The 6,314-nt window shown below is 37.5% G+C and overlaps 1 protein-coding gene across 2 annotated transcripts in view; it reads right to left on the bottom strand.

The window, feature by feature from the left end:
* The window catches only part of LOC131438154 (lissencephaly-1 homolog), a 147,978-nt gene that overhangs the window by 25,181 nt on the left and 116,483 nt on the right, over positions 1 to 6,314 (bottom strand). The window lies entirely within an intron of this gene.

Here is a 6,314-nt window from a genome sequence, read left to right on the forward strand (position 1 = left end):
ATACCGGATAGTTCCCGGTTCCGGAAGTACCGGAATAAGATATCTATATTCCAAACTGAAAAATTTCTCCCATTTCTCAGAAACGGCTGAATCGAATTTCACAAGGCTTAGGTTCAAATGAAAGATATATTTGTTTTAACTGATTTTATCTCAAACTTAACCTCCATATCGACATTTGATGTTAATTCGATCAGTGTCACTTAAAAACTAGAGTTGGAGCTGAAATAATTTTCTAGATTTTTTCCAGCTTTAAGTTACTGATGAAAAATAGTTATAGAAACAATAAAATAGAGTTTTCGAGATATTTAAAAGTTAAATGCAAAGAATTCAGATTTTTAATTGAATTACACCGATTTAAAAAAATGTGGATTTGAAGTTAAAGTTAACGAAATTTTTAATAAGAACCGTTTTTCTTTTAGATTTTTTTTTGATTTTTTTTTCAATCTTGGAAAACTACATACTTTTTTAAAGTGTATGTTTTTCAGAGTGTTCAATCGATTTCTTATAACTTTTCGTCGCCAGCATTTTTCTACAGTTTCCAAGTCACAGTGATATGAAAAAGTGCATACAAAACAATCGTTAACCCGTTTTGAATGTTGATTTTGAGGTTTCTCATATTGGAAACGTGTGCAAAGTTTCATTGAAATCGGAATATGTGAAATATAATAACCTGCTACACGTTCCTGAAATACTTCAATACTTCGTTTTATTGTGTTAGCTCAACGTGCATATCGGAAAAAATATCGCGGCAACCATCTGACAATACTATTGATTGAAATTGGAAAAAATGCAAAAAACTGCCCTATGTGGTTGTTCAAAGTGTTGGCGTAACAGCTAAAATCTGCTACGAATAGGGTAGTAGAGGTATTTTGGCCCACTTTGGGATTGATTTTATTTTGGCCCACCAAATGTTTTAATATCTTCGAAAAACCCTTCCGCAATAGGTAATTAAATGTGATTAGCTTTAAATTGATGCAACATGCGTTACTTAACATCGATTAAATCCATAAAGTTTGCTGGTGGGTCAAAATATATGAAGTGGCCAAAATACCTCTGTTACCCTATTTTTTAGGAACAGTTTTTTTCTTGTGTTCCATATAAATATAAATAGGTGAAAGACTTTTTCGTAAATAATGCTTTGATAATTTTAGATGCCATGAAAAGGACCGTTTAGTTTGTTGGTATTGATGATGATAGGTGCATGACCATGGTCATTCTGCGTTTTCCACAACTGCGAAGAAAGAGTAGAATTTTCATGAAAATGATTCTTGTGCGAAATATATTTTTTTATGACAGGTAACTTGGAATTGGCTAAGTATATAGTAGGAAGTAACTTGAATAGCCAGGAGAATTTATTTCTTTAGTCATAGTTTAATAAAGAGTAAGGGTTATTATCATATATTTCAAAGCTTTCAGTTACGTCTATTTTCCATGGGTTAGAAATTCATATTAAACTTCTTATGCTATTTGTTGTAAGTGTTCAGCAAACTTTTGACTTGAAATGTTATGACAGTCCCTTTTTAAACCGTTTAGAAACTTTCGATATTTGTGCGATCTGCTCTTTGAAACGGATGTCTAGTGTGTTTTTTTTGTTTGCCCAATGTTTTTTTTCGTATTGGGAATACGAAATTTTATATACTCCTGATTTATTCATATTATCTGTATTATCTTTTTTAGGTCCAAGCACAGTTTATAATTGATAGTTCTTGCTGCTGAATATTAAATCTAGGCCAAACTTTTTAATTTAATTCTGAGTTGAAGTGCAATATCAGGGTCCGACAAATTTATTAATATTTTTTCTGAAATTCTCTGATGGTTGGATTAAAGTAGTAAATGATTGTTTTTCCAACTTTTTTATCAAGGATTGTTTGAATTGAACGCTCCGAATATCCATTGAGCTTTCCAATATCGATGAAATTTCATGATTATAAAGCTTTATCTACTTATATAACAGATCGGCTGAAAAGTTCGTATCGTTTCTATGAGAGGGCGCCACTAGAATTAAATCCATACCATTTTCAGTTAGTACCAACCTTCAAAAGATACGTGTATAAATTTGACAGCTGTTTGATTATTAGTTTGTGAGATATTGCATTTTGAGTGAAGCTACTTTTGTTATTGTAAAAAAAAATGGAAAAAAAGGAATTTCGTGTGTTGATGAAACACTACTTTTTGATGAAAAAAAGTGCCGCCGATACAAAAAAATGGCTTGATGAATGTTATCCAGACTCTGCACCGGGCGAAGCAACAATTCGTAAGTGGTTTGCAAAATTTCGTACTGGTCATATGAGCACCGAAGACGATGAACGCAGTGGACGTCCAAAAGAGGCTGTTACCGATGAAAACGTGAAAAAATCCACGAAATGATTTTCAATGACCGTAAAGTGAAGTTGATCGAGATAGCTGACACCCTAAAGATATCAAAGGAACGTGTTGGACATATTATTCACAAATATTTGGATATGAGAAAGCTTTGAGCAAAATGGGTGCCGCGTGAGCTCACAATCGATCAAAAACAACAACGAATTGATGATTCTGAGCAGTGTTTGGAGCTGTTATATCGAAATAAAACCGATTTTTTTCGTCGATATATAACAATGGACGAAGCATGGCTCCATCACTTCACTCCGGAGTCCAATCGACAGTCAGCTGAGTGGACTCCACGCGATGAACCGAACCCAAAGCGTGGAAAGACTCAACAATCGGCCGGTAAGGTTATGGCGTCTGTATTTTGGGATTCGCATGGTATAATTTTCATCGACTACCTTGAAAAGGTAAAAACCTTCAACAGTGACTATTATATAGCGTTATTAGAGCGTTTGAAGGACGAAATTTCAAAGAAACGGCCTCATTTGAAGAAGAAAAAAGTTTTGTTTCATCAAGACAATGCACCGTGTCACAAGTCGATGAAAACCATGCTGAAATTGAACGAATTGGGCTTCGAATTGCTCCCTCATCCACCGTATTCTCCAGATTTGGCCCCCAGTGACTTTTTCCTGTTCTCAGACCTCAAGAGAATGCTCGCTGGTAAAAAATTTAGAAGCAATGAAGAGGTAATCGCTGAAACTGATGCCTAAGGACAAATCGTACTACAAAAATGGTATCGAAAAGTTGGAAGATCGCTATAATCGCTGTATCGCCTCTGATGGCAATTATGTTGAATAATAAAAACGAATTTTGGCAAAAAATGTGTGTTTCTATTGCTACATTTCTTCGCTCCACTTCATACTCGGAGTATTTCACCCCCTTTAAAAAATTTACAGTCTGATAATGATCGTTGCTGTGTGGAATTTCCCAAGAGAGAATCGCAAGTTGACAATTATCGCAGAAAATCTAAACGAAGATTCAACTTGATGATTCTCATACTAAGTTGCAATATTTCAAAACCCTTCTGTGGAGCATTCACAGACATTATACAAAGGTTATATGCACATAGTTAGAATAAGCGGCAATAGTAAAATGATTCTATCGCAATTATCAACTGCCTGTATAGAATTGGATCGCGGAATGAGAATAAGCGACCGTTTGTTGCTTCAGAGAGGATCCCCACAGCAGCGATTCTCAGAAATTTCATCGAGAGAAATTCGCTCTCGCACTGGTGTCTATTCTATGTTAAATAAGCCATGCCGGGTTTTTGTTGCTGCGATAATAACCGTCTCTCTTTGATGTCACTGATTCATTCGTGTGAAGAGTTGTTGGTGAGCGTTCTTTGATACGATAAAAGCCATCCTTGGTTTTATCCAGTCTATTAAATTATCAAATTATACAGTTTTATCTACTCGATTTGATGCGAAATACCTCCAAGCAGTAGGAGTGATGATAACGGAAATGTAATAAAAATAGATTGAGCTAAATATTCAAAGCCGAACCACTGTTTGTCCGGTTTTATTTTCCTTATTTCGAATTCTCACTCCTATACAGAAAAAAAGTCCTACGTCCTACATCGTCCAAAGGAATCATTCGCGATTACAATGTTGCGTTCACTTCCATTTAACACATTTCTCGTTTAAAATTCGAATGACGACGGTCCAAATCCTGTACCACAAAATTAGTTTCAAATGAAACGGTATTCAGACCCAACTTACAACCACCTAATCACTACTTGTCTATACCAAGCGCCTCCAGTTAAATACGATCCGCAATCAGTTCGAAATACATTACGTTTTGTAACTGAACACCAAGTCAAACTGAGTCGATTTCTGATTGATTACAGCATCCTAATCAGAATTCTATCAAGAGCTACAAATAATCACAAACCGTCGATCTGTCTTAAGGTTCATCGCTCGAAATCTTAGGTTAAAAAGCACACTAAAAGCTAAATATGAGCAATGTGGTTTCAGGATAATACACCGAAAACAGCTTGAACTTTGTATTCAGGCGTTTCATGTAAGTTTTATTGGAACAAGAATTGAAAAAAAACTACCTTGAGCACATAATGATTTAATACGAAAATAAGAAAATTGTTCCGATTAAGGAACTAAATTGGTTTTTAACAATGCATTTTATCTGTTTGCAAGACAAAATCAGTAATCAATCCGTCAGATCCAATTAGATAAACCATTCAGTACAGCCCTGGAGATTTGCTTACTATCCGTATACCAATCAGTCTGAAATCATCGCGCTGAACGGACCACGACCGACTGCTTCTACTCAATGAACTCAGTCACTAGATCAGTAGTGCTGGAAAGCATTTCAGATCAAACCTTAAGGTACACTGAATTTACTATTTCGTAGTACGTTTCTGAGTAAATCGTAGACGCGTATCATTCGTTTTGATCTTGCAGCACAGCTGAAAATAGTGAACAGCGTCGTAGTCGGATCGTTGAACCACAGTTTCATGTTGACCTTGGACAAATATGGAATCCATGGAACTGGTCATAGGCAAGCACATGCATTGTATGAGAGCGGGAATTTATTAGAACCTCCGCACGGCGATCGGTACATTAGATACAATTTTGACAGCAGTTGGTTCAGCTAAACGGTGGCTGCACTTGAAAATCGTATGCGCTCTCTTCAATTGCCGGCTGCTGGAAATTGCACAATTTTTCCGAACGACGACTACCGGCGCTGGTTGGGGAAGGGGGATTCGCGGCGGCTTTGGTAGGTAAACGCTGTAGACGTACGCCGTGATGACCGCAGTAAACAAGTTTTTGCTCGCCCCCAATCTTAACTCAAATCCAACTGAAAGAATTCCATATCCGTGGAGCGCTAAGGTGCAAACGAGACTGGAAACATGGAAAATGTTTGAATCACCGACTGAGACACTAGAATTATCTGTTAATTTAAAGGTCACCCCTTCGGGGTGGATTGCGGATTGTTGTTTTCCACCGCCGGTAGTGAATTATGAGGTGATTGAAAGTGAGGAAAAATAGCCAAACGTCAATTTAGATCAGGCACGATCATACATTTTATTTCTTTAATTTTTTTTTTTGAATTGTTTAGCAGAGAGAGAGAGAGCTAATTTCCAAACAGTAGTGACTGTAAGCACCATGAATGATGATAAATAAACAAAACTTTAGATTCGACAATTGGAGATATAACTATACTTCGACTATTGGAGATATAACTATACTTCGAACGACTCCTTCAGAAAGTTTCAATTGAGACCGTCTCACTCACTACAAAGTAAATCCAACAGAACTTCTAACATTTTCCCACCACCCCTTCGCAAACCAGTAAGAATTGATCAAACCATACTAACAAAATGCTACCCAGATCTTCAAGTGCATCAACGTGATCTCAGCCCCGAGAACTGGTTGTCGTTTTTTAAAGGATCGTTTCTTCCAGTGGCACTCTTGTAGTGATTCGTTACCCAAATGTTACCATCTATGAATGCACACGTTAGAATACGGCACGTCGGATGGAACACAGCGGTTAAACTGCAATTGAACTTCACGAGTCTCGAACCCGTTGCCGCCGGTGGAAATTCAGAACAAGACTGGCTAAAGTGTGTTTGCTGGTCGAAGAATGGCATGGGGAGGTGCGAACTTGCAACGTTCGAATGGTTGCCTGGCCGTTGGAGCGTTTTGCCCAGTCAAGGACATCTTCATCTTTGCGGGCTTGTGGTTCCTCTGTTGTCGCGTTCTTCAGCCGGCACCCGGTTCGTTCGGAAGAAGATGGTGGGAGCATTTCTCATTTACTTAAAAAATGTTTAAGAGCGAATCATTTCCACACCTTCCGTCTCTGTTACGCTCGCGTTTATTCACGCTCGATCACACCGGATCTATACTAGATCCGTTCATATGTATGCTAGGTTTTACAAGTTTTTCGGAAAAGCAAGTGGAGCTTATCACCGAACCGCAGCGGATAAACAG

The sequence above is a fragment of the Malaya genurostris genome, chromosome 3 (assembly GCF_030247185.1).
Source record: "Malaya genurostris strain Urasoe2022 chromosome 3, Malgen_1.1, whole genome shotgun sequence".
Classification (NCBI taxonomy): Eukaryota; Metazoa; Arthropoda; class Insecta; order Diptera; family Culicidae; genus Malaya; species Malaya genurostris.